General features: G+C 46.0%; 2 long non-coding RNA genes across 2 annotated transcripts in view; one reads left to right on the forward strand and one right to left on the reverse strand.

Moving 5' to 3' along the window:
- The window catches only part of LOC141063595 (uncharacterized), a 1081275-nt gene that overhangs the window by 696392 nt on the left and 357565 nt on the right, over positions 1 to 27318 (reverse strand). The gene's annotated exons all lie outside the window — the stretch shown is intronic.
- LOC141063593 (uncharacterized) lies at positions 168 to 5255 on the forward strand. The gene is made up of 3 exons (XR_012224902.1): positions 168 to 1157; positions 3499 to 3552; positions 5058 to 5255. It is a non-coding gene; the product is annotated as an uncharacterized lncRNA (long non-coding RNA).

Below are 27318 nucleotides of genomic sequence, written 5' to 3' on the forward strand. Positions count from 1 at the left end.
TTCTTATCTACCGCGTTATCTCTCAGTTTCACGTGTTTGATGTCTCCACATCTTTCTAAATAATTCTAGTGCTTATATTCCATGCTCTCTGGATACTATGTGTATATATTTTGTATAAAGTTTACAATTTTTTGATATTTTTATGTATGTATTTTATTACAGCGACTTTGTGATAAAGGCCGATGTGGCCGAAACGTCGTTTGATGTCGCTTCCTCACTGTCAAGCAATAAATTTACTTCACATTAAGTACAATCAGCGTGTGCAGTGACTATACATTGTTTATGCGATTCTGGGACTATCCGTTCCTTCTCACTGGCACCGCGAACTCGAACCCTCTGGCCGAGTGCTAACCATCTGTATTACCTAGTATCAGTTTTCTTTGGTTATTAGCACCGACCCAGTATCCATGACGTCTGAAACATTTATGTACGACGATGCACTAGGATCAACAATTTTATCTAAAATCAGATCTGGCTCAGATTTTTTTCACGTTCCCAGTAGGGACATCAAGACGAGAGACTGGGAGAAAGAAAAGAAAAGACTCATAGCTTATGATCTACACTGCGCCACGTTGGGCGAATACCATCGACAAGGGAAGATACCCCGCGGGCTTCGTAGCCACTTGAGACCTACTCTTTTCTCTGACAACACTAAGTACTGTGCCACTTTTCAGAGAATTCTGAATAAATGCTCATTCGATATAATTCTATTAACAATCGAATACCTTCAAGAAGCCATAACTGATACCGAAGCAAAAATCTCTACTATAGAGACCCAATTAACTTCAACTTTGAGTAATACTGAGTTTAGTACTCTCAAAAATAAAGTTGATACTGTTTTATTAACACATCGAAAAACTCTAGAAGAACGGAAGAGGTCTAAATTTCAACGTGACACAGAAGACTACCTGAATAACAGAGTGTACAGATGGGAAGATCCAGCACCAAGACACTACCGTTCCAGACCCCGCCGCCACCAAGGGGGATACACAGCCTCCGGGGGATCCTCTCCAGTTGGCGGTTCTTCACCAGGATCCGGGAGCGACACTGGCAGCACCTCTCTTTCCAGAGTTCCTTTTTTAGGTCAAAACGCACGCCAACAAGGCGGTCGAGGAGGAGGGGAACAAAATCGCCAGATGACTCTTCGGTCGCAACAGGTAGGAGTCCAAACTTAATTGTAAATATCTCTGATTACTCCCTTTCTCCTTTAGAATTTAAAGTGCTAAACCTAGGACTCTCATTCTGTCCAACACCAAGATGGGATGCTTTCCAATTAGAGAAAGACCTACAACAATTTTACCGCAACATTAGATTAAAGGTACATTTTGACGATTCTTCAACAAGGGTAGCCAACAGCATAGCTCCAGATTCCAATCGGGTCATTAGCCCCTCGATTACAATTGACACCTTAGGACTACACAACCCAAGTAGCTTTATGCCTCCCAAAACCAATCATGCAGTTGAGACTTTTATAGACCTTCTTGACAGGGATATTAAACAGACCATCCATGACCAACGATTGGGCCTACTTCCTGTCCGCCATAATTTATCACCTGTTGAAAAACAAGCTATCTCATCCTTGAGGGACAATCCAAACATCATTATAAAACCGGCAGACAAAGGAGGAGCAATCGTTGTCATGAACAAGAATCAATACATGACCGAAATTCAGAGACAACTCTCGGATACCAACACATACAGGAAAGTTCATACTGACCCGACATTCCAAATACGTAGGAAAATAGACCAAATTCTTGACAAACATATACAGCTTAAGACCATAGATGCAAAGACTAGAACATTTCTGACAAACCAACATCCCATAACCCCGGTTCTCTACACCCTCCCCAAAATCCACAAAAACCTACACAACCCTCCTGGACGTCCAATAGTAGCTTCCACGGACTCCATCCTCAATCCTTTATCCATTTTTCTAGAGAAAATATTAACTCCATTTACTCACACCACTAAATCTTTTATTTTGGACACAGGCGATTTCCTGAATAAGATTCGTTCCATTAATTCCGTTTCACCCAGCAGCATTCTCTGCACCTTTGATGTCAACAGTCTATACACATCAATAACACATGATAAAGGTATAGAGGCAGTCAGACTAACTCTCATGGAAGCTAATACTGCACCGGACACACAGGCTTTGTGTTTGGACCTTCTAAATATAGTCTTACGGGAAAACTTCTTCCGATTCCAGGATGATTTTTTCATCCAGACATGCGGCACCGCGATGGGCTCTAATGTAGCCCCCGCGTACACAAATTTTACATGGATAAGTTTGAACGAGACTACATTTACGCCAATCCACTTTTCCAGGAATTTGCCACAGTGTGGCTTCGCTACATTGATGATATTTTTTGCATATGGGGTGGGGACTCAACTAGCCTTTCTAAATTCTATGATACCATCAACAATGCCAGGCATGAGCTGAAATTTACAATGTCCCACAACCTGGAATCAATCAGTTTTTTGGATACTAGGGTCAAAAAAGATGCACAAGGAACACTGTCATCCGATCTTTACACTAAACCCACCGATTGCAATAATCTCCTTCTGTATGACAGTTGTCATCCAAGGTCCACCCGTAATAGTCTCCCACGATCACAGTTTAAAAGGATTACCAGGATTGTATCAGATCCTTCGACTAGAGACCTCAGATTACAAGAAATGTCTGATAGATTTGAATCTAGGCATTATCCATCTACACTTCTGGCTTCTGAGATGACTAAAGCACGGATTGACCCCGACACCACCAGAACCACAACAATCAAACCACCCAGACTCCCATTCGTCCATGGTCACCACCCGTCCATGCAAAGAATACATAATCTCATCCACAAACATTGGCCTCTATTGACCAGATCCTATCCTAGGATTAACCTCTTTAAATCCCCACCATTGATGTGCCTGAGGAGACCTCAAAATCTTAAGGACAAGCTTGTCCGGGCTGACCTGGGTACCTCCAGTCACATCAATACACATACTCTAACAGGACAAAAGAGAACAGGTACATTCCCTTGCCTAAACTGCATGAGCTGTTCCAATATCATCAAAGGCAGTGAGATAGTCCACCCACGTTCTGGCAAATCCTATCCAATTAGGGATTACTTCACTTGTGAAACTAACTTCGTCGTTTACATCATCAAATGTCCTTGTGGTTTATTGTACGTGGGTGAAACCACCCACGCAATCAGGGACAGAATATCCAGTCACAAGTCTACGATTAGATGCGGGAAAACATGGCTCCCACTTCCTGCCCATTTCAAGGAAGCCCGACACAACGTATCACAACTACGGTTCCAAATTATTGAAAAAGTCCCTAGACCCAAAAGAGGTGGGAACCATGTTCGCCTTTTAAAGCAACGGGAGACATTCTGGATCTACACACTAGACACCTTACATCCGAGGGGTCTCAATCGAGAAATCGATTGGCTAATATAATAATTTTTATAAAAATTCCTTTTTTTTCTCTTCCTCTTTCCCTAGACCCATTGATTGGTTGCCTTCTTGAGTCTCCCCTTTTTACATCTAACCCAAGCGGTAAGATAATGAAACATAATGTGTTTTTGTTTTTTGTTTTTGTTTTTTGTTTTTTGTTTTTCTTTTTTGTTTTTGTTTGTTTTTTCTTTTTCTTTTTCAAGTTTGCAAAAAAGTTTTCCACAACCCCCCCCTCCCCCCTTTTTTTTCCCTTCCTCTGTTTGAAGGCATTTTGCCGTACAATTTATTTTCACCTTTTCTTTACAAATTTGGTCTTTTTATTTACTTTTCAAAAAAAATTTTTTTCCCCTTATATTTTTTTCCTTGCAGGCTTTTTTTCCCCCCCTTTTTTTTCCTTTTTTTCTTCTTTTCTTTTTTTCTTTTTTCCCCCCTTGTTCCTTTTTCTCTTTATTTTTTACTTTTTATTTTTTACTTTTTATTTTTTATTTTTTACTTTTTATTTTTTATTTTTTACTTTTTATTTTTTGTTTATTTTTATTTTTATTTTTTTATTTTCTACTATTCTCATTTTATATCTTTATTTTTCCCTTTATTATTTTTCCTTCTTTATTTTTCCTTTTTTCTAATCTTCATAATTCATTTGATTTGAGTTCATAACCTTCTCCATTCTCTCCCCTAGGTCTGACATCACTCTTTTCATTTCTTTTATTTTTTATGTTTGTTTAAGTTTGGACTCCTACGCAATTCAAATGCTGTATATTTACATGTATGATTTGCAATAATACTGTTCGTTTATATTTGTTTCCATATGTTAATTGCCCAGTCTCTTTATATATAGCACACTGCACCTCCCCCCCTGATGCGTGTGTCCCACTCAGAGCTACAGCAGTCTCTGCATGGCCTCATTAGGTTTTCTTTGATTGCGCTCTACTGCGCATGTGTGAACAGCCAGCGCCATCTTTTTGGTGGGGATCACTGTGAGACACTATGGCCGTGCTCCAATGCACACGCCCCGGCGTCTGATGTCACTTCCGGTCACATGACCGGACCAGACAGGATAAAAAGCACAGCCTGTGATCCAGCGCTCACTCACTGCTCTGGCACCATTGTGCAGACTTCACACTCCACTGAGCCACCAATAATAGTAAGTACTGTCCCATTGGGACCACTGCTGTACCACCAACCTTACCATGGTCCCTACCCAGGACCACCGCTGCATCACCAACTTTTGTATGGTCCCAATCCAGGACCACCAATCCTGCCACATCTCTAATGTACCCCCTTTTTCTTTGTTTAGCAGTGGCATATTTACCAGTCCACCACCTCTTCAAGGAACAGGATTTAGCGGCAACTTTGGTATATTTCTTTGTTTTCCCTAAATAGAATACAGCTTTTGTCTGGACAGCTAGATACCTGGTCATATTTTTACAGTCCCTCACTGTCTTTTTTGTATACAACTAGCTACGCCACTTATGCTGGTTAATCTGTTTTATCCATCTGTCCTCCAGACACCCAGTTCAGTACTTGATTTTTTACTCTTTATTTTTTATTTTTTTATTTTTTTTCTTTGTCACCCTAACGATATGTTCATCTATCCCTACTTACAGAATATGCTATCAACTCATTTATGCCTAGCAGTGACACTATCGATTTGGTGAAAACAGACCCTACATTCAATTGAAAAGGGTATGACCACGCTCCTTCATGTTTCTTATCTACCGCGTTATCTCTCAGTTTCACGTGTTTGATGTCTCCACATCTTTCTAAATAATTCTAGTGCTTATATTCCATGCTCTCTGGATACTATGTGTATATATTTTGTATAAAGTTTACAATTTTTTGATATTTTTATGTATGTATTTTATTACAGCGACTTTGTGATAAAGGTCGATGTGGCCGAAACGTCGTTTGATGTCGCTTCCTCACTGTCAAGCAATAAATTTACTTCACATTAAGTACAATCAGCGTGTGCAGTGACTATACATTGTTAAAGGTACAAAATGTGCCTGCTTACTAAACCTGTCCACCACAACCCAGACGACGGTATTACCCTTGGAGGGGGGAAGGTTGGTGATGAAATCCATGGAGAAATGCGTCCATGGTCTCTCAGGAATTGGCAGTGGTACCAATTCCCCGGCCGGCCGGTTATGGGGGGTTTTTGCACGGGCACAAACATCACAAGCAGACACATATTCCCCAACATCAGAGGCTAAAGCAGACCACCAGAATACTCTAGCAATGGCCTTCCGGGTAGCCGAGATCCCTGGATGTCCACCCAGAACTGAGTCATGGAACTCCCGGAGGACCTTAAGGCGAAGCTGAGTTGGCACAAAAAGTTTGTCCACCGGCTTAGCCGGCGGTGCAAGAGACTGGGCTTCCCGAATCTCTTGTTCCAACATATTCGAAATACCTGCCACCACCACCCCAGGCTGAAGAATGGAGGATGGAGGTTCCGGGGGGACACCGGATCTAAGCTGCGTGACAAAGCATCCGCTCAGACATTTTTGGACCCTGGCCGAAAAGTGATCGAGAAGTTGAATCGGGAAAAAAAAGTGACCATCTAGCCTGTCTAGGAGTCAACCTCTTAGCTGACTCAATATAAGCTAGGTTTTTGTGATCCGTAATTATGGTTATAGGATGGACAGCCCCCTCCAAAAAATGCCTCCATTCTTCAAAAGGCCAACTTAACGGCCAGAAGTTCTCGATTTCCCACATCATAGTTTCTCTCCGCAGGAGAGAATTTCTTTGAGAAAAAGGCGCAAGGTCTTAAATTGGTCAAAGTGGCGGGCCCCTGGGCAAATACTGCCCCCACCCCTCTGAGGTATCTACCTCAAATACCGCCCCCACCACCTCTGAGGTATCTACCTCAACAATAAATGGTTCCGACGAGTCCGGTTGAACAAGAACCGGGGCCGACATGAAACATGTTTTCAAAAACTGAAATGCCGCTACCGCTGCGGTTGACCAATTCTTGATATCGGCCCCCTTTTGAGTCATGTCTGTGAGGAGTTTAACCACCTGTGAGAACCCCTTTATAAATTTGCAATAGTAATTGGCGAATCCTAGGAAACGCTGCAGAGCCTTCAAATCACAAGGTTGAACCCACTCGACAATGGCCTGCACCTTATTAGGATCCATGCGATACCCTTCAGCAGACACAATGAACCCCAGAAACAACAGTTCCTGAACAAAAAACAAACATTTTTCCAGTTTAGCAAAGAGACAGTTCTCCCGGAGTCTTTGGAGAACTGCCCGAACATGACCAATGTGAGTCTGTTTATCAGGAGAATAGATCAATATGTCATCCAAATATACCACCAAAAAACGTCCAATAAAATCGGAGAACACGTGATTTATGAAGTTTTGGAAGACCGCTGGAGCATTGGTCAAGTCGAAAGGCATGACCAGATTTTCAAACAACCCTTCAGTATTGAGAAAAGCAGTTTTCCATTCATCTCCGTCTCAGACTCGGATAAGGTTATACGCTCCCCGTAGATCTAATTTTGAAAACCACTTAGCTCCGGACAATTGGTTGTATAAATCAGGAATAAGTGGAAGGGGATACGTATTCCTCACAGTTATCTTATTTAACTCACGAAAATCGAGGCATGGGCGTAAACCACCGTCTTTTTTCTTTACAAAAAAGAACCCCGCCGCCACAGGAGAAACAGAAGGATGAATGTGTCCCTTACAGAGGCTCTCAGAAATATACTCCTTCATCGCAGCCCGTTCAGGACCCGAAAGGTTATACAAGCGGGCCTTGGGCAATTTAGCACCTGGAACCAGGTCAATGGTGCAATCAAATGGGCGGTGTGGTGGTAAAACCTCAGCCTCTTTTTCAGAGAAAACGTCCGTATAGTCTATCAAGCACTCCGGAATACCTTCCAGACCCACGGACGACACAGACACAGTATCAAGACATTTCTCAGAACAATAGGGACCCCATTTAACAATGCCCCGACATTCCCAATTAATTACAGGATTATGCAATTATAGCCAGGGGAACCCCAACACCAGTCCCGCTGGCAGGTTGTCTGTTATGAGCTCATCTGTTCATTCATCTTTTGTGTCCGAGGATCTCCCTCTTCTGGTGAAGGAAGGTAGTGAGGCTGATTACCAAACACCTGATCAGGTGGATGGTGACTGGGTAACGGGAACTTCTGACTGGATATAAGGCAGCCGACACCCTTCTGAGTTGCTGGTGATTTATCTGCTGGATTCTTGGAGACCAGTCTGATTCCTGCTTCCCAAAGATAAGTTTTTGCTCTACTATTGAACTTATTAGTTTTGGTTTTGTTTACCTTGTTTTTCCCGGCTGGGGGTGTGCTAGATTCATTTTCCTTGATCAGTGTTATCTTTTGCTCTGCTTCCAGAATATTCTGAGTGCTGATTTAGGGTTTGAAGTCTAGTGACTTCAGGGTCCTTTTTGCTTATCAGTTGTGTTGGTAATATTTTTAGCAGGGTTTTCTCGGATTTGCAGACAGCAGCTTTTCTATCCTGTCTTTTTTAGTTAGCTTGGGCCCCATTGTTTGCTCAACCTATCTTTCTATCTGTGCTAGTGTTTTCATCTTGCTTCACCGCCAGTATATGTTGGGGGCTGCCTATTGCTTTGGGGTCTGCTCTGGGACAGTCAGTTTTTCCCTTATCTCTTTTTAGGCTTATGTAGATCTCCAGCTGTGACGAGGTGTCTAGGATCACCGTAGGAACACTCCACGGCTACTGCTAGTTGTGTGATAGGATTAGGGGTCTGCAATCCGTTAGTTTCCAACCTCTGTTTTTCTGGGCTGAGCTTGTGTTTTGTTTTTTTCTCCTCAGTGACTCAATCATAACAGGATCACCAGCCATACCGCAGATTCTAGGGTTCTCAAAAGCAGGAAGGAATTGTTTTAAAAAAAAAAAAAAAAAGGGGGGAAAAAAAGGTGTCAGAGTTTTTTTTTGTGTATATTTTTTCCTCTTTTTCTCTGAGGAGGAATATTTTTCTTTTCTGATGGAGTTTAAGCAATTGTCTGATTGTGTGGAGCTGCTTGCTGCTGAGGTGCGGGGAATTTCCGCCTATCTTGCTCGTTCACACGCTGCTGAACCAAAAATCCCCACTCCTGATGTGTTTTTTGGGGATCGGTCTAAATTTTTGAATTTTAAGAATAATTGTAAATTATTTCTTGCCTTGAAGCCTAACTCATCGGGGAGCTCTGCGCAGCAGGTTAAGATTGTCATCTCCTTGCTGCGCAGCGATCCCCAGGATTGGGCGTTTTCTTTAGTACCAGATGATCCTATTCTAACTAATGTGGACACATTTTTTCAGGCCTTGGGGTTGTATGATGAACCTAATGTGATTGATCAAGCTGAAAAGACCCTGTTGGCATTGAGCCAGGGTCAAGATTCTGCAGAACTGTACTGTCAAAAATTCCAAAAGTGGGTGGTCCTGACCACTTGGAATGATGGTGCCTTGGCAGCTCTCTTTCGGAAGGGTTTGTCAGAAACCGTAAAAGATACTATGGTGGGATTTCCTGTTCCCTCTGTTCTTGACGATTCTATGTCATTAGCCATTCAGGTTGATCGGCGTTTACGTGAACGTAAAATTATACGGGAAATGCTGCCACCTGTTGAACCAATGTTGAACAAATGTTGAACAAATGAACACACTTAACCATCTGCTCACTCTTTCTATCCTCCTTCTCCTAGTCGCAGGAGACATTGCTCCCAATCCTGGTCCCCCATGTTATAGAAAGTCAAACCCCCCAACTGCTACACTTAGAAACCCCTCTAATCTGATTAATATTCCCTGCCTGCCATCTGTCTCTCTTAATTGTGCACTTTGGAATTCTCGCTCAGTGTGTAACAAACTCCTTCATCCATGACTTCTTCCTTTCTAATTCTCTCAACCTCCTGGCACTTACTGAAACCTGGATCCAGCAGTCAGACACTACCGCTGCTGCTGCTCTTTCATACGGGGGGCTACACTTCTCTCATACCCCAAGATCAGACAATAGAGCAGGTGGAGGCGTTGGTCTGCTCCTATCATCAAAATGTACATTTCAGGTTATCCCTCAAGTACCCTCACTTGTCTTCCCTTCTTTTGAGGTCCATGCCGTCAGACTCTACACCCCCCTATCCATGCAAGTGGCGGTGGTGTATCGTCCTCCCGGCCCCTCGCATCAGTTCCTGGATCATTTTGCCACTTGGCTTCCACATTTTCTCTCCTGTGACATCCCTACCCTCATCATGGGAGATTTCAACATCCCCATTGCTCTTCCCCTCTCACCATCTGCTACTCACCTTTTATCTCTAACCTCCTCATTTGGCCTTTCGCAGCTTACTAATTCTCCAACGCATGAAGACGGAAACTCCCTCGACTTGGTCTTCTCTCGGCTTTGTGCAGTGGATGATTTTGCAAACTCCCCTCTCCCGCTCTCTGACCACAATCTTCTTTCATTCTCTATCAAGAACTGCCAGGCTGCTCAGGTCACCCCCACTGTCCATACTTATAGAAACATACAGGCCATTAACACCCAGAAACTTATGAAGAACTTGCAGTCTTCATTGGCCCCTATCTCCTCCCTCTCATGTCCTGATTCTGCATTGAAGCATTACAATGAAACACTTCAAAGTGCCCTGGATGAATTTGCACCCCCTATAAATAGAACACCACAACGCAGACGGCGACAACCCTGGCACACGGTGCAAACACGTTTCCTGCAGCGGTGCTCCAGGTGCGCCGAACGTCTGTGGAGAAAATCCAATCTACACGAAGATTTCATACATTTTAAGTTTATGCTTAGAACATACAACACTGCCCTTCACCTCTCCAAACAAACCTATTTCAACACCCTCATCACCGCACTGTCAAATAACCCAAAACGTCTCTTTGACACTTTTCATTCTCTACTCAATCCAAGAGTACAGGCCCCAACCACAGAGCTCAGAGCTGACAATCTGGCCAATTACTTCAAAGAAATTGACCAGATTCGACAGGAAATTATCTCCCAATCACCTCATACCACGCACTGTCCTCCCTCCCCCACTGCATCTAGCTCACTCTCTGATTTTGAACCAGTCACAGAAGAAGAAGTAAGCAGGCTCCTTGCATCTTCTCGCCCAACTACTTGCACCAGTGACCCATTTCCGTCACATCTCCTCCAGTCCCTTTCCCCTGCTGTCACCCCTCACCTAACTAAAATATTTAACCTCTCTCTCTCTTCTGGTATTTTTCCCTCCTCATTTAAGCATGCCATCATACATCCACTACTTAAAAAACCATCCCTCGACCAAAACTGTGCCGCTAACTATAGACCTGTCTCTAATCTTTCCTTCATCTCTAAACTCCTGGAACGCCTGGTCCACTCCCGTCTTATCCGCTATCTCTCAGAAAACTCTGTTCTCGACCCTCTCCAATCCGGTTTCCGCTCTTTACACTCCACTGAAACTGCCCTCACTAAAGTCTCTAATGATCTGCTAACAGCTAAATCAAATGGTCATTACTCCATGCTAATTCTCTTGGATCTCTCTGCAGCATTCGACACTGTGGATCATCAGCTCCTCCTCACTATGCTCCGTTCCATTGGCCTCAAGGACACCGTTCTCTCCTGGTTCTCCTCCTATCTCTCTGACTGCTCCTTTACTGTATCTTTTGCCGGTTCCTCCTCCTCTCACCTTCCCCTTACTGTTGGGGTCCCCCAAGGATCGGTTCTAGGCCCCCTCCTCTTCTCCTTGTACACTGCCCCTATTGGTCAAACAATCAGTAGATTTGGGTTCCAGTACCATCTCTATGCTGATGACACCCAATTATACGCTTCTTCTCCTGACATCACGCCAGCCTTTCTAGAGAATACCGGCGATTGTCTAAACGCTGTGTCTAACATCATGTCCTCACTATATCTGAAACTGAACCTGTCAAAAACTGAACTCCTGGTGTTTCCTCCCTCTACTAATGTACCTATACCCGACATTGCTATTTCTGTGGGTGGCTCCACTATTACTCCCCAGCAACAGGCCCGCTGTCTTGGGGTCATACTTGATTCTGAGCTTTCCTTTGCCCCCCCACATTCGATCACTGGCTCGCTCTTGTCATCTGGACCTCAAAAACATTTCTAGAATTCGACCTTTTCTTACTTTGGACTCTGCAAAAACTCTTACTGTTTCTCTTATTCATTCTCGTCTCGACTATTGTAACTCTCTTCTAATCGGTCTCCCTCTTACCAAACTCTCCCCTCTCCAATCTGTCTTGAATGCTGCAGCCAGGATCATATTCCTCACCAATCGTTACACCGATGCCTCTACCTTGTGCCAGTCATTACACTGGCTACCCATCCACTCCAGAATTCAGTATAAACTTATTACCCTCACCCACAAAGCCCTCCATAGCTCAGCACCACCCTACATCTCCTCCCTTGTTTCAGTATACCACCCTACCCGCGCCCTCCGTTCTGCTGATGACCTGAGGTTAGTATCCTCAATAGTCAGAACCTCCCACTCCCGTCTCCAAGATTTTACTCGTGCCCCGCCAATTCTTTGGAATGCACTTCCCAGGTCAATACGATTAGTCCCCAATCCCCACAATTTTAAGCGTGCCCTGAAAACGCATTTATTCAGACTGGCTTATCGCCTCAACACATTAACCTAATCTATCCCTGTGTGGCACAGCCAAAAGTTTTACCACAACCAGATTTCCCGCATCATGTTCCCACATGCTTTATGCATCCATTAGCCCTCTGTCTGTACTGTCACACACTTAACATTATGGCTGGTCCATACAATCAGGGCAACTGTTACCACCCACCTTTCGTGTCTACCTCTATCCTCATAGACTGTAAGCTTGCGAGCAGGGCCCTCATTCCTCTTGATATTTGTTATAATCTATGTGATTATTGTTATGCTGTTATGTCTATTGTCTGCACAAATCCCCTCTGAAATGTAAAGTGCTGCGGAATATGTCGGCGCTATAGAAATAAAATTTATTATTATTATTATTATTATAATGTCTGAACCTATGCAATGTGATAGAGTTTTGTCTAGGGCGCAACGTCAGGAGTTCAGAAGGCGTAATAAGCTGTATTTTTTCTGTGAAGATGCCTCTCATATTATTTCTGTCTGCCCTAAATGAGAGAAACGTTTTGCACACACATTTGTGGTAGGTGGTGTACAACCTAAGTTTCTTCTGGCAATTACTCTGATCTGCTCCCTGTCCACATTTTCTGCTAAAGCCTTTGTGGATTCAGGAGCAGCCTTGAACCTAATGGATTTAGATTTTGCTAAACGTTGTGGTTTCCCTATGACACCCCTGCGGACGCCTATTCCTTTGAGGGGTATTGATGCTACTCCTTTGGCGAAGAATAAACCTCAGTTTTGGACCCAGGTGGTAATGCGGGTCGCCCCAGACCATCAGGAAAATTGCAGATTTTTGGCGTTGCATAATTTGCATGATACCATCGTGCTGGGGTTCCCCTGGTTGCAAATCCATAATCCAGTTTTGGATTGGAAGTCTGTGTCTGTGGTGAGTTGGGGTTGTCAGTGTGCTCTTAGTGACACTCCTGTTTTCTCCACCTCTCCCCAGTCGCATGAGGTTCCTGACTATTTGGCTGATTTTTATGATGTGTTTAGTGAGAGTAAGTCTGCATCTTTGCCTCCTCATAGGAGTTATGACTGTGCAATTGAGCTGAGTCCGGGGTGTAAATTTCCCAAGGGTCGACTTTTTAATTTATCTGTACCTGAACATGAGGCTATGCGTTCTTATATTAAGGAGTCGTTGGAGAAGGGTCATATTAGACCATCCTCTTCACTAGAGTTGAGCGACTTTTGGTTTTTTAGGGTCGCGTTTCGTTTCGTGAAACCCGACTTTTCCAAAAGTCGGGTCGAGCAAGATCGTCCGATTATAGGGAAAAGTCGGGGTCGTCCCGAAACACGAAACCCAAGGTAAGTCAATGGGGAATAAAAGTCGGCAGTGAGAGGAGGACAGGAAACACACCAACAGTGCCCATTTGAATGCCAAAAGCATCAATTCTTCTTACTTAAGCTTGTCAACCTTAATTAACTTCATAATACAAGTTACGCACTGAAAAATGGGGTTATTTGGCTACAGACTGTGGGGGGGAGGGCTGGCTCCAGGTTTTCATGTGCCCTGGGCGAAAGAGCGCCCCTTTAACACATACCACAACTCATCATGCTCCGATACGGCAGAGAAATAGCGGTATAGTACAATGAAAAATACCTCACTTTTTACATCTCATGACGAGGCCCATCTATTTCTCCATACAGAATCATTGGTCCCATATAATGTTTGAAACAGTATATGATGAGCTCCACATAATGCTACAGTATATGTTGGTCCCCATGGATGAAGCTCTACTGTCTTATGGGCCCAAATAATGCTCCAAACATAATGGGCCCCATTTCTAATGCTCTAGTGTATATGGGCCCTGTAAATGCTGCTCCAGTGTCTGATGTCCACCTTCGGAATGTTCCAGTGTATGGTGGGCCCCATCTATCTTCTCAGACGGTGTTAGGCCCAGTATGGATTGCACGTGATTGCACAAAGGTTAGAAAGGGTACCGTATCCCCAGATAACATGTATGGATAGCGTACACATTCAAAATATATGTCTCAGGAGGCAGGCTCAGACGGTGTTAGGCCCAGTATGGATTGCACGTGATTGCACAAAGGTTAGAAAGGGTACCGTATCCCCAGATAACATGTATGGATAGCGTACACATTCAAAATATATGTCTCAGGAGGCAGGCTCAGACGGTGTTAGGCACAGTATGGAATGCAAGTGATTGCACAAAGGTTAGAAAGGGTACCGTATCCCCAGATAACATGTATGGATTGCGTACACATTCAAAATATATGTCTCAGGAGGCAGGCTCAGACGGTGTTAGGCCCAGTATGGATTGCACATGATTGCACAAAGGTTAGAAAGGGTACCGTATCCCCAGATAACATGTATGGATAGCGTACACATTCAAAATATATGTCTCAGGAGGCAGGCTCAGACGGTGTTAGGCCCAGTATGGATTGCACGTGATTGCACAAAGGTTAGAAAGGGTACCGTATCCCCAGATAACATGTATGGATAGCGTACACATTCAAAATATATGTCTCAGGAGGCAGGCTCAGACGGTGTTAGGCCCAGTATGGATTGCACATGATTGCACAAAGGTTAGAAAGGGTACCGTATCCCCAGATAACATGTATGGATAGCGTACACATTCAAAATATATGTCTCAGGAGGCAGGCTCAGATGGTGTTAGGCCCAGTATGGATTGCACGTGATTGCACAAAGGTTAGAAAGGGTACCGTATCCCCAGATAACATGTATGGATAGCGTACACATTCAAAATATGTCTCAGGAGGCAGGCTCAGATGGTGTTAGGCCCAGTATGGATTGCACGTGATTGCACAAAGGTTAGAAAGGGTACCGTATCCCCGGATAACATGTATGGATAGCGTACACATTCAAAATATATGTCTCAGGAGGCAGGCTCAGACGGTGTTAGGCCCAGTATGGATTGCACGTGATTGCACAAAGGTTAGAAAGGGTACCGTATCCCCAGATAACATGTATGGATAGCGTACACATTCAAAATATATGTCTATACATCAGGAGGCAGGCTCAGACGGTGTTAGGCCCAGTATGGATTGCACGTGATTGCACAAAGGTTAGAAAGGGTACCGTATCCCCTGATAACATGTATGGATAGCGTACACATTCAAAATATATGTCTATACATCAGGAGGCAGGCTCAGACGGTGTTAGGCCCAGTATGGATTGCACGTGATTGCACAAAGGTTAGAAAGGGTACCGTATCCCCGGATAACATGTATGGATAGCGTACACATTCAAAATATATGTCTCAGGAGGCAGGCTCAGACGGTGTTAGGCCCAGTATGGATTGCACGTGATTGCACAAAGGTTAGAAAGGGTACCGTATACCCGGATAACATGTATGGATAGCGTACACATTCAAAATATATGTCTCAGGAGGCAGGCTCAGACGGTGTTAGGCCCAGTATGGATTGCACGTGATTGCACAAAGGTTAGAAAGGGTACCGTATCCCCAGATAACATGTATGGATAGCGTACACATTCAAAATATATGTCTCAGGAGGCAGGCTCAGATGGTGTTAGGCCCAGTATGGATTGCACGTGATTGCACAAAGGTTAGAAAGGGTACCGTATCCCCGGATAACATGTATGGATAGCGTACACATTCAAAATATATGTCTATACATCAGGAGGCAGGCTCAGACGGTGTCAGGCACCGTATGGATTTGACGGCCCAGATTACACAGCGGAGGAGCAGGGAGAGGTAAAGATTGCAAATGCTGGGGCCCTGCCCAAGCAAGGGGGGCCCACTCGTGATAGCACAAAGGTTAGAAAGGGTACCGTATCCCCAGATAACATGTATGGATAGCGTACACATTCAAAATATATGTCTCAGGAGGCAGGCTCAGACGGTGTTAGGCCCAGTATGGATTGCACGTGATTGCACAAAGGTTAGAAAGGGTACCGTATCCCCAGATAACATTTATGGATAGCGTACACATTCAAAATATATGTCTCAGGAGGCAGGCTCAGACGGTGTTAGGCCCAGTATGGATTGCACGTGATTGCACAAAGGTTAGAAAGGGTACCGTATCCCCAGATAACATGTATGGATTGCGTACACATTCAAAATATATGCCTCAGGAGGCAGGCTCAGACGGTGTTAGGCCCAGTATGGATTGCACATGATTGCACAAAGGTTAGAAAGGGTACCGTATCCCCAGATAACATGTATGGATAGCGTACACATTCAAAATATATGTCTTAGGAGGCAGGCTCAGACGGTGTTAGGCCCAGTATGGATTGCACGTGATTGCACAAAGGTTAGAAAGGGTACCGTATCCCCAGATAACATGTATGGATAGCGTACACATTCAAAATATATGTCTCAGGAGGCAGGCTCAGACGGTGTTAGGCCCAGTATGGATTGCACATGATTGCACAAAGGTTAGAAAGGGTACCGTATCCCCAGATAACATGTATGGATAGCGTACACATTCAAAATATATGTCTCAGGAGGCAGGCTCAGACGGTGTTAGGCCCAGTATGGATTGCACGTGATTGCACAAAGGTTAGAAAGGGTACTGTATCCCCGGATAACATGTATGGATAGCGTACACATTCAAAATATATGTCTCAGGAGGCAGGCTCAGACGGTGTTAGGCCCAGTATGGATTGCACGTGATTGCACAAAGGTTAGAAAGGGTACCGTATCCCCAGATAACATGTATGGATAGCGTACACATTCAAAATATATGTCTATACATCAGGAGGCAGGCTCAGACGGTGTTAGGCCCAGTATGGATTGCACGTGATTGCACAAAGGTTAGAAAGGGTACCGTATCCCCGGATAACATGTATGGATAGCGTACACATTCAAAATATATGTCTATACATCAGGAGGCAGGCTCAGACGGTGTTAGGCCCAGTATGGATTGCACGTGATTGCACAAAGGTTAGAAAGGGTACCGTATCCCCGGATAACATGTATGGATAGCGTACACATTCAAAATATATGTCTCAGGAGGCAGGCTCAGACGGTGTTAGGCCCAGTATGGATTGCACGTGATTGCACAAAGGTTAGAAAGGGTACCGTATCCCCGGATAACATGTATGGATAGCGTACACATTCAAAATATATGTCTATACATCAGGAGGCAGGCTCAGACGGTGTTAGGCCCAGTATGGATTGCACGTGATTGCACAAAGGTTAGAAAGGGTACCGTATCCCCGGATAACATGTATGGATAGCGTACACATTCAAAATATATGTCTCAGGAGGCAGGCTCAGACGGTGTTAGGCCCAGTATGGATTGCACGTGATTGCACAAAGGTTAGAAAGGGTACCGTATCCCCAGATAACATGTATGGATAGCGTACACATTCAAAATATATGTCTCAGGAGGCAGGCTCAGATGGTGTTAGGCCCAGTATGGATTGCACGTGATTGCACAAAGGTTAGAAAGGGTACCGTATCCCCGGATAACATGTATGGATAGCGTACACATTCAAAATATATGTCTATACATCAGGAGGCAGGCTCAGACGGTGTCAGGCACAGTATGGATTTGACGGCCCAGATTACACAGCGGAGGAACAGGGAGAGGTAAAGATTGCAAATGCTGGGGCCCTGCCCAAGCAAGGGGGGCCCACTCGTGGGCGTCGGTACTGGCATTGGGCCCCTCATAGTACAGCGGTGTGTCTGACGGCGGGTGTGCACCACCACCGTCAGAGACACTTGATTGCACTATGAGGGACCCTGTGCCAGTGCCCGCGCCCAAGAGTCGGCCTACCCACCTGTCCAGGGCAACGGCACTCGCACGGTGTCGTGCGCTAGGTGGTGACCCCAGCCATGGGGGGGAGGCAGTACAGTTAGGGAGTTTTAGAAAGTGGCGTATGATGATGTTGGACATTCAGCTGATGCAAAAGGCGAAATAGGTGAAGTACCAGGAAGAGGTGGACCAAAGCAAGCCATTTTTCTGTCACCCTATGTGTCATCAGGGGAAGGTGGGACAAAATCCTTGGAAACCCATGCGTGGTTCATTTTAATGAAGGTTAGATCATCCACATTTTGGGTTGACAGACGGGTCCTTTTTTCTGTCAGGATTGATCCAGCTGCACTGAAGACTCTTTCCGATAGCACACTTGCAGCTGGGCAAGCGAGCTCCTGTAAGGCATATTGGGCCAATTCAGGCCAGGTGTCCAGTTTAGCGGCCCAATAGTCAAAGGGGAATGACCTGTGTGGGAGAACATCGATATGGGAGGAAAAGTAGTTTGTAACCATAGTTGACAACTGCTGTCTCCTGTCACTTTCCATCGATGCAGTATTACCAGTTGTGTGAGCGGTATTTGAAAAATCAGTCCACAACATTGTCATGAAACCCCTGTCTCCAACGCCACTTCTGCTGTGTGCACCACGAACACCTCTGCCAAGCTGCCCCCGGCCCGTACGGCTCGTGTGAGAACCATCACCGCTGCTGTGTGCTGGGAATGCCTCAAGCAACCGATTTACCAGAGTTGCTTGTTTATTAGCCAATATTAGGTCAAGGTTCTCCTGTGGCATGATGTTTTGTAATTTGCCTTTATAGCGTGGATCCAGGATGCTGGCCAACCAGTAGTCGTCATCGTTCATCATTTTGGCAATGCGGGGGTCCCTTTTTAGGATCCGCAAGGCATAATCTGACATGTGGGCCAATGTTCCCGGTGTCAATGAGGCACTGCGAGTGCTGGGTGGAGGAGCACTTTCTGGCAAATCCACATCCCTCCAGTCACGCACAAACCCTGTACCAGACCTTGCCACGCCAACATTTTCACTTGCCCCACGAGATGCATCCTCCTCCCCTAAGTAATCATCCCCATCATCATCCTCCTCCTCCTCTTCTTCCTCCACCTCGTCCAGGAGAGGTCCCTGAGCAGACAATGGCTGAATGTCATCAAGGATTCCCTCCTCCTCTTCCTCCTCATCAACATTGGCTGCAGAGGCCTGCTCCTTAAGGTGCGTCAAAGTTTGCATGAGCAGACGCATAAGTGGGATGCTCATGCTTAGGATGGCGTCGTCTGCGCTTACCAGCCGTGTGCATTCTTCAAAACACTGAAGGACTTTACAAAGGTCTTTCAGCTTCGACCACTGTACACCTGTCAACTCCATGTCTGCTCTCAAAGTGCCTGGCCGTGTATCCTCCCACAAATGCATTATGGCCTGCCTCTGCTCGCACAGCCGCTCCACCATGTGCAGGGTGGAGTTCCACCTTGTTGCAATGTCGATAATGTGGCGGTGGTTGGGAAGGTGGAGCAATCGCTGCAGCTTCTGCATACGAACGGAGTGTACAGGCGACCGGCGGATGTGCGCGCACAGTCTTCGCACCTTCTGGAGCAGGGCTGTTAACTCCGGATAATTTTTGAGGAAGCACTGCACCACCAGGTTCAAGGTGTGAGCCAAGCAAGGTATGTGGCTGAGTTTTGAAAGGGCTATGGCTGCCACAAAATTACGGCCGTTATCACTAACTACCTTGCCTGCCTCAAGATGTACACTGCCCAGCCATGACTCAGTTTGTCGCTTCAAGTACTCGGCCAGCACCTCGGCGGTGTGTCTGTCGCCCAAACACATCATCTGCAACACAGCCTGCTGACGCTTTCCACTAGCTGCTCGATAGGGGGACACATCGTGTGCAACAGTGGCAGCTGCAGATGGAGTGCTCGTACGACTGCGCTCTGTGGACGAGCTTTCGCTTCTGGAGGAGGAGGAGGGTCGAACGCCTACAGCCAACTGTTTCCTATACCGTGGGCTAGGCAGCACTGTCCCACCACCGCTGTCCCCTGTGGACCCTGCATCCACCACATTAACCCAGTGCGCAGTGATGGACACGTAACGGCCCTGGCCATGCCGACTGGACCATGCATCAGTTGTGAGGTGCACCTTTCCGCTCACTGACTGCTTGAGTGCATGGACAATGCGGTCTTTCACATGATGGTGGAGGGCTGGGATGGCTTTGCGAGAGAAGAAGTGGCGACTGGGTAGGTCATAGCGTGGTACTGCATAGGCCATGAGTTCGCGGAAAGCTGTGCTTTCCACCAACCGAAAGGGCATCATCTCAAACGAGATTAGTTTGGCAATGTGGGCGTTCAAACCCAGTGTACGCGGATGAGAGACTGAGTACTTTCTTGACCTACTCATAGTGTCTGGGAGGGTGAGCTGGACTTGAGAGCTGCATATGGTGGAAGTAGCGGTGGACAGGGCGGACTGAGAGAGGGTTGATGATGGTGATGGAGTTGGTGTTCTTTCTGATGGCCTAGAATCAGTCTTTCGTTGATATAACAGTGGGATTCCCTGACTGCTGTGGTCTTGCAACGACACCTCAACATTTGCTGCTGTGCTAACCGGTGGGCTTACAGTGGGGGAAACAATGTAGCGTTGCTGACTAACTTCGTTGTGATCAGTTGCACATGTGGCACTTGAGGTTTGGTGTTGTGTCCACGCTTGCAAGTGCATGCTGGTTAAATGTCTAAGCATGCAACTGGTATTCAAATTTTTCAGATTTTTCCCTCGGCTAAAGGTCTTTGCGCACTTCTTACAGATAACCTTGGCCTGATCATGAGGATTTTGTTCAAAAAAGTGCCACACTGCACTCTTCCTACTTTGGCAGACATTTTGCGGCCTAGCACGCTGTGATCTTTTGACCCTCTGGACAAGCTGTCCAGCAACTCTTTTGATGTTTGGAACCTGTCTTTGGAGTGCTCTGGGCCTGCCAGATAACAGCTGTTGCGATGTCGATGTCTGCTGTGGATGCTCCTCATCTGAGCTATTGGAAGCAGCACCCTCTTCCCCCAATGGATGCCAATCTGGGTCAACAACTGGGTCATCCATCACCTCCGCTTCTATGTCATGTGCACCTTCCTCTGTGTCACCGTGTATGGTCGTATAGTGTGCGGGAAGGGGCACCTGAGTCTCATCAGGGTCAGAATCTGGCTCTGTACACTGCGAGGACAATGTAGTGCTCTGAGTGAATGTACCAGCAGAATCATCCATCAGCGGCTGTGCATCAGTGCACTCCATGTCAGATTCATCTTGGCCTGGGTAATTCACCATTTGACTTGATAATCCAGGCATGGTATGTGAAAACAGCTCCATGGAGTAATCAGTAGTATGGCCTGCGTCATCCTTCAATCTTGGTTGGGGTGAAGGACACAAGGAAAGGTGTGGTTCATGAACATGAGCCTCCAATGACGACTCAGTGCTTTTACTTTTTACAACTGAAGAGGAGGCGATAGAGCTGGAGGCTGAGTCAGCAATGTAAGACAAAACTTTTTCCTGATGCTCTGGCTTTAAAAGCGGTTTGCCAACTCCTAGAAAACTAAGCGTTCGAGGCCTTATGTAGCCAGACGATGACGCAGGGTCAGCACCTCCTGCATTCGGTCCTATTTTGCTCTTGCCACTACCATCAGATCCACCACCAACACCATCATTACCAGCTGCCAACCCCCGCCCAATTCCACGGCCTCTTCCACCAGCCTTCCTCATTTTTGGTAGAAATGTAGACAAAATCCAACAAACTATATAGTAATGTAAAACAAGGTACAAGGTGTCTATAGGACAGGGGAGATTTTGAATTTCTGCAGACACTTGTGGACACTGGACACTTTTGGATTGAGTGAGGCCCACTGATATCTGAGCGCTATGTGACAGGCTCGATGGCACAGCTGTGACCAAAGTGACTAGAGGATAAGGGAGATTTTGAATCTCTGCACACACTTTTGGACACTGGACACTTTTGGATTGTGTGAGGCCCAATGAATATCTGAGCGCTATGTGACAGGCTCGATGGCACAGCTGTGACAAAAGTGACTAGAGGATAAGGGAGATTTTGAATCTCTGCACACACTTTTGGACACTGGATGGACACTTTTGGATTGTGTGAGGCCCACTGATATCTGAGCGCTATGTGACAGGCTCGATGGCACAGCTGTGACCAAAGTGACTAGAGGATAAGGGAGATTTTGAATCTCTGCACACACTTTTGGACACTGGACACTTTTGGATTGTGTGAGGCCCAATGAATATCTGAGCGCTATGTGACAGGCTCGATGGCACAGCTGTGACAAAAGTGACTAGAGGATAAGGGAGATTTTGAATCTCTGCACACACTTTTGGACACTGGATGGACACTTTTGGATTGTGTGAGGCCCACTGATATCTGAGCGCTATGTGACAGGCTCGATGGCACAGCTGTGACCAAAGTGACTAGAGGATAAGGGAGATTTTGAATCTCTGCACACACTTTTGGACACTGGACACTTTTGGATTGTGTGAGGCCCAATGAATATCTGAGCGCTATGTGACAGGCTCGATGGCACAGCTGTGACAAAAGTGACTAGAGGATAAGGGAGATTGGATTGATTTTAAAAAAGCAGTTTGCGGAGCAGTGGGTAAACAGCAATGCAGGAATGTCAGGAAGCCTTAGAAGGCAGCCCAACAACCAACACCACTGATACACCACTATATAGCCTCCCCTTGCACTGCACACACAGTGACTGGTGTGTTGTGCAGGCCAAATTGCTAGCAGCAGAAGCAGTTTTTTTGTCTTCTCAGCAGGACAAAAAAAAAAAATTGGGATTGCTTTTAAAAAAGCAGTTTGCGGAGCAGTGGGTAAACAGCAATGCAGGAATGTCAGGAAGCCTTAGAAGGCAGCCCAACAACCAACACCACTGATACACCACTATATAGCCTCCCCTTGCACTGCACACACAGTGACTGGTGTGTTGTGCAGGCCAAATCGCTAGCAGCAGAAGCAGTTTTTTTGTCTTCTTCCCTGCCTAACGCTCTCCCTACAGAATCAGCAGCAACCTCTCCCTATACTAAGATCGGCAGAAGTAAGATGGCGGTCGGCGTGCACGCCCTTTTATACCCCCTGTGATGCCCACCAAAGCAAGCCAATCACTTGCATGCCCTTCTGAAAGATGGTGGTGACCCGTGCCTATGTCATCACGTTGCCCACAGTGTCCGTGGATCCTGATTGGCTGAAAAAGAGCGCAAAACAAACTTTTGAAACGCGACTTTGGCGCGTAAGTCGCCGACCTCGTGGCCGACCTCATCCTAGGGTCGGGTTTCGTTTCATGAAACCCGACTTTGCCAAAAGTCGGCGACTTTTGAATTTTTTCGACTCGTTTCGCTCAACTCTACTCTTCACCCTTGGGTGCTGGGTTTTTTTGTGGCCAAGAAGGATGGTTCATTAAGGCCCTGTATTGACTATCGCTCCCTTAACAAAATTACTGTTAAATATCAGTATCCGTTACCCCTGATTTCTGACCTATTTTCTAGAGTTGAAGGTGCTTGCTGGTTTACCAAGCTTGACCTCAGGGGGGCGTATAATCTTATTCGCATTAAGCATGGGGATGAATGGAAGACAGCGTTTAATACTCCGGAGGGACATTTTCAGTACCTGGTGATGCCTTTTGGGCTCACTAATGCACCTTCTGTCTTCCAGTGCTTCATGAATGATATTTTCCGGGACTTTGTGGATAAGTTTCTGATCATCTATTTGGATGATATTTTGATCTTTTCCAGGGATTGGGACTCTCATGTGGAACATGTTCGGACTGTGTTCCGGATTTTGAGGGAAAACTCCCTGTATGTTAAGGGATCGAAATGTCTTCTTCGTGTACAGAGGATTTCATTTTTGGGATTTATTTTGTCTCCGTCAACTATTGAAATGGACCCGGCCAAGGTACAGGCCATTTATGATTGGGTGCAGCCCACTTCTTTGAAGGCTCTCCAGAAGTTTTTGGGTTTTGCTAATTTTTATCGTAAGTTTATAGCCAATTTTTCTGTTATTGCCAAACCATTGACTGATTTGACTAAGAAGGGCGCTGATTTGCTGAATTGGTCTCCAGAGGCTGTTTCTTCTTTTCAGGAGCTGAAGCGGAGGTTCACTTCTCCGGTTTTGCGACAACCCGATGTCTCACTTCCATTTCAGGTGGAGGTGGATGCTTCAGAGACTGGTGCAGGAGCTGATTTGCCCCAAAAAGATCCTGTAACATCTAAAATGAACCCCTGTGCCTTCCTTTCTCGAAAGTTCTCTCCTTCGGAACGCAACTATGATGTGGGGAATCGAGAACTGTTGGCCATGAAGTGGTCATTTGAGGAGTGGAGACATTGGTTGGAGGGAGCTAGACATCAAGTTGTGGTCCTCACTGATCACAAGAATTTGATCTACCTTGAGTCGGCTAAACGCTTGAATCCGAGACAGGCCAGGTGGGCCTTGTTTTTAACACGTTTTGATTTTGTGGTCTCCTTTCTCCCGGGCACTAAGAACGTTAAGGCTGATGCCCTCTCTAGGAGTTTTTTGGCCGATTCTCCTTTGTGACCAAGCCTGCTACCATCATAGGTGAGGGGGTGGTTCTTTCTGCCATCTCGCCTGATTTGAGACGTGCTGTCATGGTCACGCGTGTCTGGACGCAGATGTTACCGCAAGGCGGACCCATAACACACGTGACCCTGGATACAGCGCCTCCAGTGGGGCGAATTTAAATAATAAAACGTGCAGATGGATACACCGCCTCCACCTGGCGAATTTAGGAATTACACGTTATACATACATTCTGGAAACCTTGCCTCCAGTAAGGCAAATTAAATAATAAGGGGGACCTGGGAAACATTAACAATGGTGGGCCCTGCGATAGGGAATGGGGACATGGAGACCTCCTGCACTCCCCTGAGCCAGTGTCCCTGCACTCCTCACATTCCCTATACAGGCTCCGCATCTGTCGCCGCACGCGAACCTTAAACCCTTGCTCGCCCTGACCCTAAACCCTCACTAGGGAATTGGACGGTGCGGAGACTAATCCCACCACTGCACTAATAACACACATGAGGGAAAGAGACAATACAGGGGGACACCACTTAGCTTTATGCTCTGTGCTTATGCTCCTGCAACAGAGCCCTCCACCTGCGTGCGTCTTTTCCTCCACCCGGATCCATCACCATAACAGGATCCTTCACCATAGTGCAGCCTTGGAGCAGAGTCCACCACCAGTTGCTGCTGCTTAGTAACAGAGTCCCAAGGATGAGTTCAGCTTCTGCCACGAAGTCAAGCATGCTTGAGTCCAGCTCAGCAGCCAAGTCCCACATGGTGAGTGCCACTCTCCATAGTCGCCACTCCACCAGTCCATGCAGACACTTCCTGCCGACACCATCACTGCGACCCCACCACACCATGCCAGCCCTTCGTCCAGACACCATAGCTGACACACGTCCCCCCTGGCTAAGCTGCGTAGGACTCCTCCTCAGCTCCATCCTTCCACCAGGCTCTCACCAACTCAGAATCAATCCATGAATGAAAGAATATCACCAGCCGTGATTGCACACCCTGAGACTCAATTATAGAGGCCCACACCTGATTCCTAATTACGTGCACATTAAACTGAAACCTAAGGTGTGATACCACTAACCACCACCGGGGACAGTCAAGTCACTTTGGCAACTTGCCAAAAGGAAAAAAAGTTCACTCTGTGCTTTTAAAACTGTCAGATCAAATTCAGATCATGACACGTGCTCTGGAGAAGTTTCAGGAGGATAAGCCTGAGCATTGTCCCAGTGGAAGGTTGTATGTTCCTGACCAGTGGAGGAGGAAAGTGATGTCTGAGGTTCATTGCTCCGCGTTGGCTGGTCAACCAAGTATTTTTGGTACTTGAGATTTGGTGAGTCGGTCTTTATGGTGGCCTGCCTTGTCTCGTGATGTCAGAAATTTTGTGCAGTCCTGTGGGACTTGCTCCCGATCTAAGCCTTGTTCTCGTTCTAGTGGGTTGTTGATGCCTTTGCCGATGCCCAGGAGGCCATGGACCCATATTTCAATGGATTTTATTTCTGATCTGCCTGTCTCTCAGAGGATGACTGTTATCTGGGTGATTTGTGATAGATTCTCTAAGATGGTCCATCTTGTACCACTCCCTAAGTTGACATCTTCCTCAGAGTTGGTGCCCATGTTTTTGCAACGGGTGGTTCGCTTGCACGGGATTCCTGAGAACATTGTATCGGACAGAGGAGTTCAGTTTGTCTCTAGATTCTGGAGGACCTTTTGTTCCAAGTTGGGAATTCAGTTGTCCTTCTCCTCTGCATTTCACCCTCAGACCAATGAGCAGACGTAGAGAACAAACCAGACTTTGGAGGCTTATTTGAGATGTTTTATATCTGCTGATCAGGATGATTGGGTCTCATTTTTACCCTTTGCCGAATTTGCTTTAAATAATAGAGCTAGTTCTGCCACTTTGATGTCACCCTTTTTCTGTAACTTTGGGTTTCATCCTCGATTTTCTTCAGGGCAGGTGGAGTCTTCTGCCTGTCCAGGGGTTGACACTGTGGTGGAAAGAATGCAGCAGATTTGGGACCAAGTGGTGGATAAGTTGTCTCTTTCCCAGGAAAAGGCCCAGCGGTTTTCTAACCGGCATAGGACCATTGGTCCCCGGTTTAAGGTGAGTGATATGGTCTGGTTGTCATCAAAGAATATCCCTATGAAAGTGGCTTCTCCAAAGTTTAAACCTAGATTTATTGGACCTTACAAGATTTTGGAGATTATCAATCCGGTCTCTTTTCGGTTGGCTCTTCCTGTCACATTTAAGATTCATAATGTGTTTCATAAATCCTTGCTGAAGAGGTTTGTTGAACCAGTGGTTCCTATGGCGGCACCTCCGGACCCTGTGTTGGTTGAAGGTAACATGGAATATGAGGTAGAGAAGATACTGGATTCCCGTCTGGCACGGAGACTCCAGTATTTGGTTAAGTGGAAGGGTTATGGTCAGGAGGATAATTCCTGGGTCTCAGCCTTGGATATTCATGCCGAAAGATTGGTGCGTGCTTTTCATCGAGGTCATCCTGATCGGCCTGGTGGCTTGGATGAGGGTTCGGTGACCCCACCTCAAGGGGGAGGTACTGTTGTGAGCTCATCTGTTCATTCATCTTTTGTGTCCGAGGATCTCCCTCTTCTGGTGAAGGAAGGTAGTGAGGCTGATTACCAAACACCTGATCAGGTGGATGGTGACTGGGTAACGGGAACTTCTGACTGGATATAAGGCAGCCGACGCCCTTCTGAGTTGCTGGTGATTTATCTGATGGATTCTTGGAGACCAGTCTGATTCCTGCTTCCCAAAGATAAGTTTTTGCTCTACTATTGAACTTATTAGTTTTGGTTTTGTTTACCTTGTTTTTTGGAGTTCAGCCATCCCCGGCCGGGGGTGTGCTGGATTCTTTTTCCTTGATCAGTGTTCTCTTTTGCTCTGCTCCAGAATATTCTGAGTGCTGATTTAGGGTTTGAAGTCTAGTGACTTCAGGGTCCTTTATG

The sequence above is a fragment of the Dendrobates tinctorius genome, unplaced genomic scaffold (genome assembly GCF_039654945.1).
Source record: "Dendrobates tinctorius isolate UK_male_01 unplaced genomic scaffold, ASM3965494v1 ptg000250l, whole genome shotgun sequence".
In the NCBI taxonomy this organism is placed as follows: Eukaryota; Metazoa; Chordata; class Amphibia; order Anura; family Dendrobatidae; genus Dendrobates; species Dendrobates tinctorius.